General features: G+C 41.7%; 1 protein-coding gene across 23 annotated transcripts in view; it reads right to left on the reverse strand.

Moving 5' to 3' along the window:
• Window positions 1-12396, reverse strand: part of GREB1L (GREB1 like retinoic acid receptor coactivator) — a 156798-nt gene that overhangs the window by 125562 nt on the left and 18840 nt on the right. The window lies entirely within an intron of this gene.

Here is a 12396-nt window from a genome sequence, read left to right on the forward strand (position 1 = left end):
CATCAGCCTGCCTCTTGCACCAGGTGCCCTCTCATGTCAGAGTTCTTGTTGCACTCTTTTTTTTAAGCCCAACTAATTATATGAAATATATATATGCATGATATACATTTAATATGTATAAAAAGGTTAAGCCCCATGCGGTAATATGTTTCTGCCGCGTAGTTTTGTCAGTACTGTATATGTATACAGTTATGTGCATTTTTATACAATTTTACACAGTTATATACATAATTGCTGCTTGCATCTGTTTAAGCTCTGGTTACTTTAGGAAGCTTCTATTTGCAAATAATAATGCACATATAATAATGAAAGAATTGTTCACATTTTGGCAGAACTGGAGGGAGGAAAATTGCGTCTTGTCAAGATTAAGGAGTGAGATAGGAATTAGAAAAAAACAATTGTGTGTGAATAAGCTTGACATCAAGATTTACAGAAAATTCCATCCCTATTTGTCACAGCCCTGGTTTATATTACGAAGGGCAAACTAGCAGCCCAAAGACCAGATCCAGACCCTGAGGCAAATTTAGCTGGCAGCCTGCCAAATTTTAAATCAAGGTGTGGTAAAATGTTTCCTCACAGTGTCATTTGTAAGGGAAAGTAATAAGAAACCTCTGTGTGTATTTCATATAAATGCCATTGTCTACTACATACTTTGAAAAGCAGTTTGTCCATTTGTCCATGCGCTGTCTCTCAAGGCAGATGGATGCCAACAACAGCAATGCCCATGTGTTCTCTATAGGTTCGACCACCTCTCGAGATATAACTTCCAAATTTGGCACAAGGGCTCCCAAAGTGGGAGTGAAAGTCTTCATTGATGTTTGGATACCCAGCAGCCATTCTGAATCAAGATGGTGAAGCGAAAAGTGATTTTGACTTGACTTTATCCAATTTGGGGCAGGATGGACACCTCTGAAAATAGCGCCACCTCATCTGGCAGGACTTTATCAAATTTGGTGGGATGGTGCCAACCTAAGCCAATTTGGACAGCTCTGAATGTTCAGGGCGGGGCAGAGGTGGAATGCGGTGTTTACAGGCTTTTTCGATGGTGTCTCAAATATGCGTGATTTCACTTACCGTATTTTTCCATGTATAAGACTAGGTTTTTTTCCTAAAAAGTAATGTCAAAAATTAGGGGGCGTCTTATGCACGGATCGCTCTCTCCCCCCCCCCCCATTTTCTTAAATCTGAATCCCCCAAAATAGGGGGCGTCTTATAGGCAGAAAAATACGGTGAATACACATTGCCTTGGAATATAACCCCCATGTAAATTGAGGGTGAGTGGGTTGCCTGTAGTTTATCAATTAATTCTTTTTCCCAGGGAACTATGGCAATTGTATCTCTTTGAGGGGAATAAGGGGCCTCCTAACAACTCTCACCACCCCTAACAAACTACATTCCCCAGGATACTTTGGGGGAAGCTAAGACTGTTGAAAGTGGTATAACGCTGTTCCAAATACCTGGTGTGGCTGTGGCCTAAGTCAGACCATTACAGTATTGTCTATATCAGTGGTAGAGAAACCTCACACCCTGGGACCAAATGCAGCCTTCCAAACCCTCAGAATTTTGCCTCAGAAGTTGACTCCATTAATACTGTAAAAATAATTTTTTTGTGGGAATACAGTACCTTATTCCACAATTCATAGGACAACTCTGTAGTTGTTCAGAATCATGATGATTTAGATGGCATGTATAGCTCATTGCTAATGCAATGGGGCTTCCACTATTCCTCCCTTTTCTTACGTTCCCCCTAATCTGCTCCAGAGGTTTCACCAATCCTCTGGAGCATATTTTTCAGGAGCTGAAGGGGAATATTTTTTAAGAGGGCTGAAGGGGAAAATCAGACTCTGTTAGATTGCACCCAGTTTGAGCAGGGGTTACCAAATTATGTCTAGCTCTGGATCTCTCACTGATAAATATTGTGGGCTGGATCCAGACATAGTCATACTTCACATATATAGACCCACTGAAATCAATGGAATGTAAATGAATCACAACTAACTTAAGCCCCATTAAATGTCAGTGGGTCTGTTCTAACACAATGTATAAATCCTGGATCAAACTCAATTTTAAAATTCATACTATAGTAACTGTAACACTTATGCCAGTAAGTCTCTTCACGAAATATCTGAGCTCAGGAGAGCACAAACCATATCTACATATGTTAAGACAGAGTCAATAATTTTTCAGCTTCTCTTAAAAATGCTTAATGTGAAGTATCCACCTCCCAATCTGCAATTACGGTATCTATAGGTATATCAGAGGATTCAGTTATTAGCTAGCACACACTATTGCAGCACAAACGTTTCAAAAGTAATTACTACTTCACCCTGACTGCCTGCTGTAGGAAAAAAGACAAGGAAGACACAGGGCCTTTTTTTTTTTTTTTACCTTTTCCTACAAAAAGTACTATAGTTGATAAAAAGAGAATGCAACTGATTCATTACATCAATTAACATTTGATTCCCCTTTTTGTTCTCATTCAAAAAAAGCATTGTTCAAATTGCCCTAATTTGAAAACAGTAACAGTAAGAGTAGGAAATACTTGACAATGAAGATGTGAAGCCTCTAAAAACCAGTTACCTTAGTAACCATTAGAATGTAGAAGAATAAGAATACACCAACAGTCAGGACTTCATTTCAGATTCTACGGGGTTTAGGCTGGAATACAGTCAGCTTTCATTAGCTTTTTGTTTTTCTCAGCGGGTCCTTGGACTTTGAAAGGAAACCTGAATGACAGCTAAGAGCAATTCCAGCCTTACTCTTGATTACCCATGCCAAATAGGACTGCTTTCTCCAGTGTAAACTTCCCAAGCAAACCACAGTGAGCTAGCCCTGAATGGTATTGTGAGTTATAGTCCTGAACCCCAAATCATAATCCATGTAGTTTAGTGCTCTCTCATGTGTGGAATAAAATGGCATACTTTTGTAGGTATACCAAGTTAACCTTTAACTAACAAAGGGTAAAAAACTTTTTTTGAAAAACTCTCTCTCTCTCTCTCTCTCTCTCTCCACCCTTATAAATGGTGGAGGGGAACATGAAGCTTCACAACTATAAGCAACTACAGTGGTACCTCAGGTTACAGATGCTTCAGGTTACAGACTCCGCTAACCCAGAAATATTACCTCAGGTTAAGAACTTTGCTTCAGGACGAGAACAGAAATCATGTTCTGGTGGCGCAGCAGCAGCAGGAGGCCCCATTAGCTAAAGTGGTGCTTTTCTGGTTAAGAACAGTTTCAGGTTAAGAACGGACCTCCAGCACAAATTAAGTTCTTAACCCAAGGTACCAATGTATGTTTATTACCACTTTAGAGACTGGGAAATAGAGACTAGAAGTAGAGGCTCAGAAAGCTTAAAGAAACCTGCCAACGCCACTCGTGATCTGTTCAGAAGCAGAAATAAAGTATGTTATAGATCAGGGTTTCCCAAGCTTGGGTCTCCAGCTGTTTTTGGACTACAATTCCCATCACCCCTGACCACTGTCCCTACTAGCTAGGGATGAATGTTCGTTTTTAAAAACAAAAACAAAACCTTATCTATGAGTTGCCACTTGATCCTAAATATTTCTTCTTAGTCTTTTAAACTGAGCAGTAGGGAAAGTAAACTTACCAACAGTAAAGTTTGGAAATCTAGTGCTTCCTTCTTCTTTATGAAGAACATAGTAACACAAAGTATCTGGTTAGGATACAAGTAGGATAGCAAATGAAATATTTTTGTCAGTTCTCCCAAATATATACATTATCAGAGGAATTGCTTTGGTAGGCTAGAGACAATACAAAATGTTACTTTAAATGTTAGTTTGAACCATAAGTACCGGTATTATGATGCTTAAGAGCATAACTTATTTGTTCTGCTTACATGAAGTAGAATAACTTGTCAACATAAGGAAAGAAAACACCTTGAATATGCTGCTATCTACCATTAGAAAATAATAAAAAGAAAATTATGCTTATGAACAGCTCTACTTGTTTAATGCTTAAAAATGTGTGCTTTCAAATAAGTATTGTGTTTTAGCAGGCATCTCTCGGTTTCTTTTCTTAGCAGAAATTAGGTGGTTCAGTCTCTGAAGCTAATGAGATCTGGCCCTAGTCAGTACTGGGTTATCTTATGAACATTGTTTAAGATTGTCCTGAACCACACCATCTATGACTGCGATGGACAACTGAATTTACTAAGTTGAAAAATATAATGACAACCACTTAAATATTGGTGACTAGGCCATGCATACAGTAGTACACTCAACATGCCTCAATGCTGAAATAGAATGTAGATGCCCTTTTGCTCATTCAGAGTGCTTGTACCTACAGATAAACTTGAATCAAGGCCAGAGCACAGATAAATTCAGGACCATTTCCAATCTCTAGCTGTCACTTTTAAAGAAGTATAAAACAGCTAGCCTTATATAAATTATTTAAATCCACTTCTGAAACCAAATGTTGGAAATGCCAATGCATTCCACTTGTATTGTTTTGCAAATACTGTATACAAACTAAAATTATAATAAGTGTTTTGGGTTTTTTTAAAGCGAGAACACCAATTGGCTCCCCTGCTCTCTTTTTTTCCTTTTTTTTTTTACACAAAGGCATCAGCGCTCACAGCTTTAGCACAATTATTCAATCAGTGATATTACCTCCTGTAATTCCAGAGTGTCTGTTATTACTATCAGTTAAACTACAGCTATCCAGTGTTAAAATACAGCTATCCAGTGTTTACAAATGACTGGTTTCGGGAGGGAAGAGATGCCACCAGTGGTATTTGGGATTGTATATGGGCCCTAAAGAGAACCAATTGTTTGAGAGAGACAAAAGCTAATTCAATAGGAAGCCAACCATCTCAGGACAGATGGTCACTGATTCAGGTTTCATCCCTCCCCACAACAAAAATAAGCTTAGGAGGTATTTTCTGTTACTAAGCAACAAGCTGAAGAAGGCATAAGTCTTTTACTACATGTTATTTCCCCTGCTCATTTCTGATTTAATGTAAGAAAACAATGTCGTTCTCCAAAATGGTGAGTTTTAAAGAGGGCCTGAAATCAGCTCAGCTGTGAATGTTTCCGCTAAAGCTGGCATTTTAAACCTTGAAAGCACATGATTAAAGTGGTTAAAGTTACTAGCGTTAAAAAAAATCACGCTTTCCAGGCTTTGATCACTAACTGTAGCTCTTTAAAAATAATCTAGATCTCTCAGAGAGGGATCCTAACTCCCCCATTTCTTTTTTAAAAAGAAAGCAAAAGCAGCAATGCAATTCTCCTTTGCCACATAAGGAAATGATTAGATTCACATGTGCCTGGAACCTGCCAGAGTTCAAGGCTTTCTGCCTTATTTTTCCTAAGTGCTTCAGCCCCAGACCGCAAACCTGACGTACGTTGCCTTTAAAAAAAACAACCCAGCAACATAAAACCATGACAATGTAAAGCTGCAACCATAGGGTCTGTTTTTATCTGTGTGGTATCTATGCACATAAGTAGAACTATATGCCTGCCGAGAGACCTTGAGGAGGGGGGAGGGGGAAATACAGACTTTGACATAGGGAATTAACAGTAAAAAACGTCACAAGAAAGCTTGCAACCTCGCCTAGCAAGTTTACTTTTTTGCAAGGATTGCAAAGATTACAACACAGCCATCTAAACCAGCCTGCAAAACACTAGAAGATACTGCTAGATTATATACACATTAGTAAAGGCAACTCAAGTTAATGAAGGTATCTTGATTAAAGAGGGGTGGGTGATTCTCCCACACCCTTTACCAGTATAATTGTATTATATTTGTGTTTAAGCTCCAGAACAAACAAACAAACAAACAAACAAACAAACAAAAAAGATTAGTATTCCTTTGCATCCTTCACATTTCTAATTTATTTAAGTAAAGCCTAAATGGCTCCAAAATGTCTGCAAGTTTCACCAATCAAGAATAAACACTGGAAACTGGGGAGGGGGGGAATGCAAGGAGTAGAGAGAGAGAAGATCTAACAGGGATTCGAAAATGCTATCAACATTTGTATCCCAGGGGGAAATCTGGTGAAGGACTGTCCTGGCTGTGGAGAAGGGGAAGAAAGAATGAAGGATGAGACAAGTAGAGGGAGGAGAGGGAAGGAGCCCTTTGGCTCAATTCAGATTAGGATCAAGAAAGAACAAACAGGTTTGTTTGACCCCATTTCATGCAAGTGGGTTACCAGAGGCCTAGCTACAAAGAGACAGAGTTAAAATTATCCACACGAGTGACCTGCAATAAAACAAGATTTACAGTTATGATCTTCTTTACCCCCAAAAATGTGATGGAAAGATACTAACTTCTCAAGACAGTAGCTAATCATCTGTTTAAAGTAGGGGGCCCCTTGATCTGTTACCAACACATTCTTAAGCTGTTTTCACAAGGGATGCCAAATAGGTTTTGCACGTCCTGTTTCCCCAACTCAATGCAGTACCTACAGTGTGCGCTTGGATTCAGTCCGCACAGTGTACATACACTTAAAAACAAAACAAAAAAAGTAAAGAAGAAGAGGCCACCTTCTGCCTTCTAACTCACATTAACAACATTTACACATTCCAGACGAAAAGGCGTCAGCAGCACCAGGTGGAAAAAAAACCCTGTAGACTACAAAACATATGGTCAAATAAAAAAAGGAAGAGGGGGAAAGCTGTCCACAGCATGTGGTCTGCAAATGCTTTAACTTGTGTGTCCATCACTAACTGCGCTGTGCCTTTCCCAAGAAGGACTCATCTGTTTGACTCCTAAGCTTTGAGACACACAGCCCCATAGACACGCTGATATGCCAAACTCAGCTAACAACCTTGACTAAAGAGTCCATTTCCACCAATCCTCACCTCCAAAGAAAACCAATACCAATTGGGAAAGCAGCCAGGTCCTGGTCTTCTTATTCTGCATTGCTACATTTGTCCCCTGCGCTTACAATCAAATAGGCATGATGCAAGAAGCAAATTGGATGGGGGGACAGCACAGGAAAACAAATAAATACAGGCACTAACTACAATGGATGATAACTGAGGAAAAGGAGGAGCAAAATGGGAGCAGGCAGTACGTTTTACTGGGGGGATGCAGGGGTGCGCATACCCCTAAACATTTTGTGAATCTAAGTTTGGCCTCATTGAGGGGCAGTATTTCAATATGAGTAGGAAAATGAGAGTACCCCTAAACTTTTTTTTTTTTTAGGAAAAAAGCACCGGCAGCAGGTACCAGTAGAACTAATTGTGCATAGACCATGCTTGTCTCATTTCTCCCTGTGATGCTAACCAAAATATAAAGCCGTATCAGAGGTCAGAATGGGTGTAGTCAGACAACAAGGTTTAGTCTCACTTTATTCTTGACTAGCCAGTACTGAAAATCATAGAATTGTAGATTTGGAAGGGACCCTGAGGATCATCTAGTCCAACTCCCTGCAATGCAGGAATAGGCAGCAGTCCCATATGGGGATCGAACCTGCGACCTTGCTGTTGCCAGCACAACACTCTAACCAACTATTCTTCCAGAAAAAAAATGGAAGACATTTTTGTTTCAACAAGCTTTCCCCTCTGGATGAAAACACCTCTGCCAAACAATTTTGCATTGTTTCAAATATATATTTTATCTATTTCTAAGGTATGTCTGTAAATTGCCTTAAGACCTGGGTCACAACCACACCATACATTTAAAGCACGTGGCTTCCCAAGAAGAATGCAGGGCACTATAGTTTACCCCTCACAGAGCTACTATTCCCAGCACAAATAATAAACAAAAGTTCCCAGGCTTCTTTGAGGGGAGCCATGCACTTAAAATGTGTTTTAAATGTATGGTGTTGATGTCACACACACACACACACACACACACACACACACACAGAGAGAGAGAGAGAGAGAGAGAGAGAGAGAGAGAGATTCAGAACAATAGTCAAACCTCATCTGGACTACATACAGCGCTGGGAACTGTGCTCTGAGGAGAAAGTATATTTGGGGTGGGGGGAGAACTTCAGGCCCAGGAGCGAAATGAAGCCTCCTCATGACTATCTATAGCCCTCAGGACTTTCTCTAGGCCAAGCCCCCCCCCTTCCTCAGGCCCCACCCTTCACTGCCGCTGATCTGTTCCCACCTTGAGTGCTTTTTCCTAGTTGGAATGTGTTCTTGAACTGTGATTATGCCTCTTGCTTGCCTGGGTGGGTGATATATAGGGTGTGGGGGTGTATAAACCTCCAAGTTTCACATGTCTGGAATGTAGTCCTGCAAAGGTAAGAGTTGCATCCTTTGCTCTGTCCACCTTTTGCCTCTGGCTACCACTCTCCATTGGAATCCAACCACAAGGGATTGCAGCCCTCTGGCTCAAAGGGGCTCTCTACCCCAGAGGATGACAAATTGGAAAGGGTTCCAGGAAGGGCAATGACGATGGTCAAAGGTATGGCAAACAAGGAAAGGTTGAAGTATTTGGGTGTGTTTCAGCTAGAAAACAGAATTTGTGAGAGGTCTTTAGAGCACTCTACTTCAAAACTAGGAAGAAAGTTACAAGAATGAAGATGTTGACTGACTAGTAGGAGAAATGCCTTGATAATTGAACTACAGTGGTACCTCGGGTTACAGACACTTCAGGTTACAGACGCTTCAGGTTACAGACTCCGCTAACCCAGAAATAGTACCTCAGGTTAATAACTTGTTTCAGGATGAGAACAGAAATAGCGTGGCAGCGGTATGGCGGCAGCGGAAGGCCCCAGTGGTACCTCAGGCTAAAGTGGTACCTCAGGTTAAGAACAGTTTCAGGTTAAGAACAGACCTCCAGAATGAATTAAGTTCTTAACCCGAGGTACCACTGTATTTACCTAGAGGGGTAGTGGGCCAACCCTCACTAGAGGTCTTTAAGCAGATGTTGAATACCCATCTTTGAGGGACTCTCTAGCACTAGATTTCAGTCATCAACCATAGATCTGGACTAGAAAGGTTGCCCCCGACTCTAGGATTCTATAATCAGTCTCATTTCAGCCCAGAAATTTATTTTTGATATTTATATCCTGCCTTTCAATGTCAAAGATATCTAGGATAAAATGCAACAAAACAAGCTAAAATGCAATTATAATAAATGATGGAAGAAATCCACAGCTTGACCATCGAGCCCTTCTGCGCCTTTACTAATTGAAGTTTGTATAGTTCCAAGCAGACAAAGAGCAGGACAAGTCATGCACAGGTGGTAATGGTACTTTTGCCGTACTGGGCAAAAGTCACTGTTTCTGGTGAATATATTCTAGGGTTTCTGGTGCATATATTCTAGGGTTCCAGAAATGGGACAAACCCTCCATCTCTCGTTGTGTGTGTGTGCGCATGCACGCACACATACATGTAGACTCACAGAGCTGAAGTGGCAAATGATACATGTACACATTGTTCACTACTGTACTCTACCCAAGGTTCATCCCCCACCATGAAAGCTAAATGAAACCTCCAGGTATAGAGTAGCATAACTCTGCATGCCAGCTCCTGGGGAGAAACAACGGAACATAGCTATCATCCTCCTGTCCCGGCTGCGAGTTTCCTGCAGGTCTGACTGGCCCCTGGTAGAAACACACAATGCTGAACTAGAATGTAGCTTGGTCTGATCAAACAATAAAGTTCTCACTGAGGGTATTAGATAACTCTTAAGAGAGACCACTCTTCTCATCAGTTGTCTGTAGCCAATGCGCACTGCTTTGCAATCTGATTTTTCCACATCGTTACACACCCACTTTTGCACACAGCAGCTGCAGCAATGTACTTTGGCAAGTGCCAGTGAAATGAAGACGCTAAGCAAGCAACTCCTAACAGTTTATTGTCAAATAATAAAGCATTTTATGCAAAGCAAACCACTCTACTTCTTAAATAAACTGTCTAAATAAACCCACGGTTATTTCTAAACAGCCTAATCCCAGATAAGAACAGCATGCAGAAAAAGCCTCAAATATGACAACATAGCCTAAGTAACGATGTGTTCAAACACTATGCCTGGGTTCCTATACATTCCATATTTGGAACTAAATTCCTCCAAGCCCAGTAAGGCTTGCTCCTGAGTACACATGACCAAAGGCATAGTTTGGGGGGGGGACAGGGCGCACTGGGTGCCACATCGCGGGGGGCAGCACTTACCGCAGGGCCTGCAGCTTGCCCGAGCCACACATCTCTTCTGGGACTGACATGGTGGCTCGGGCACCTGCATGCTCTGCGCTGCCCGAAATGGCAGTGTGGGGCTTGCGTCTGCCCATTGCCTCCCCCTCAACCGCCCTACAGCTGAGGGGGAGTCTCTGCATTGCACCCTGCCCAGGTCACCCCGCCCCATGGGCGGCTTGCTGTGCCCCTGGGCACAGGGCGCACGCATCGCCCGAGGCACCCAGGCGGCTAGCTATGCCACTGCACATGCCTAGGTTCAGGCTGCATAAAAGTAATAGGTGAGCTTTGCTTCACAAGCATTGACTGTCCTATGCAGTTAGTAAGGCAACCTGCAGATCAGCCTCCCCCAGTCTGGTGCCCTCTGGTGTTTTGGAGTACAACTCCCATCAGTCACAGCCAGCACTGTAGTCCAAAACATCAGGAGGGCACCAGGTTGGGGGAGGCTGATGTAGACATACACAGGAGTATCCACGTGTTTCTTTGTGATGTGTAAGAGGCATTATCACAGTACCCCACTAAGGATGGGCTAGCCACGGTACACTTGCGGATTCCCGTATTCACATTTTATCTGTTTTGATCTAAACTGTTGTTCATTTGGGAGGGGTTGGTCCCCTTCCTTAGTTAACCAGCTACAACTATGTTCGAGAGTCAGAGGTAATTCTGCACTAAAAGAGAATACTCAGGTTGTTTCATTCTGTGTTCTGAGTAGTACAGTGGTACCTTGGTTTACGAACTTAATCCGTTCCGGAAGTCCGTTCTTAAACCAAAGCATTCTTAAACCAAGGTGTGCCGTTCCATAGCAGCGGGGGACTCAATTTACAAATGGAACACACTCAACAGAAAGCGGAACATGTTCTGCTTCCAAGGCAAAGTTCCCAAACCAAAACACCTAATTCCGGGTTTGCAGCGTTCTTAATCCAAGTTGTTCATAAACTAAGCTGTTCTTAAACCAAGGTACCACTGTAGTAGAAACAGACTCTTTCCTGTTGGCTCTCCCAGTAAGTGTACAGAAGGGAACTTTCACAATAAGACTATTTTCCTTTTCTTTCTATATGTTACTCCAGCCCACTTCCTGACTTCCTGTGTTTGATGATGCTGCGAGCAGCATGAGATGCCTTCTCACCACACTTGAATAGTTTCCAAGCCTCATGTTAACTTAAACGGGTGATTTCCCAAAACAACTCCAAGCACATACTCCTCCGCCAACTTTGATCTGCAGCAGCTGTGCAAATTGCAATTCAGCAAGTGGCAGAGGAAATTTCAGTGAAGAATTACGTTTAAAACGAGCTATAATTTTGACTCCACAGAAATATTATAGGGAATATGTAATCTAACCACTGGTTCACATTGCCTCCCACATATTGCAGCAGCACCAGATACAGCTGGAGGGGGGAAGGGGGCAGGGAGAAGCTGTCACACATTCAAAAACCACTATATAAGATAGTCATTATGAAAAAATCAGTTTGACAAGGCTTTTATATCATCATATAATGCAACTTCTTTCACATCCCAAAAATGGGACCTTCGAAGCGCCGGGCAATCATAAAAGACACCCAACAAAGCAATATAAAAAAATAAATAAAACAAAGCTAAAAACAAAGCAGGAGCAATTATCACTCCAATCAACAAAGAGAGCATAGAAGTCATTAAATTTAAACTAATTCCTAAGAAGGCTCTACATTTAGAAACAAACAATGAACCAATACCCACATGGACAGCAGCATCTTCACTTCTCATTGAAAGGCAAAAAGGAGATTAGTTGCCTCTCCAGGGATTTCCAAAGCCATGGTATCAGCACTGAAAAGGTCCTCTTGTATGCCCACTCACTGTGCCCCAGCTGGGGATGGGAGGGTCTTTGCTGCCAATTGAAGCATTTGGGCGAGTTCATATGACAAGAGACAGTGTTTTAAACAGCCTGGTCTCAACTCATTTAGGGCTTCTTAAAGGTAAAGGACCCCTGACAGTTAAGTCCAGTCACGAACGACTCTGGGGTTGTGGCACTCATCTCGCTTTACTGGCCAAGGGAGCCAACATTTGTCCGCAGACAGTTTTTCTGGTTCATGTGGCCAGCCCCCTTTTTTAAGGTGAGAAACAAACAAAAGGCAAAGCAAACAAACTATGAACAGTAAATACGCTATTGTGTCAACCAATTTATAGACTAAACCTGGTGTCTATAATGCCTGAGTGTTTATGGAATACAAACAATTCAAAAAAGTTGAACCGTATGATGAAAAAAATAAAAAGGATACAATTAAAAAAAACTAAGGATGTACAACTTTTGAAC

Source organism: Podarcis liolepis (assembly GCF_965112155.1).
Source record: "Podarcis liolepis genome assembly, chromosome: 8".
Taxonomy (NCBI): domain Eukaryota; kingdom Metazoa; phylum Chordata; class Lepidosauria; order Squamata; family Lacertidae; genus Podarcis; species Podarcis liolepis.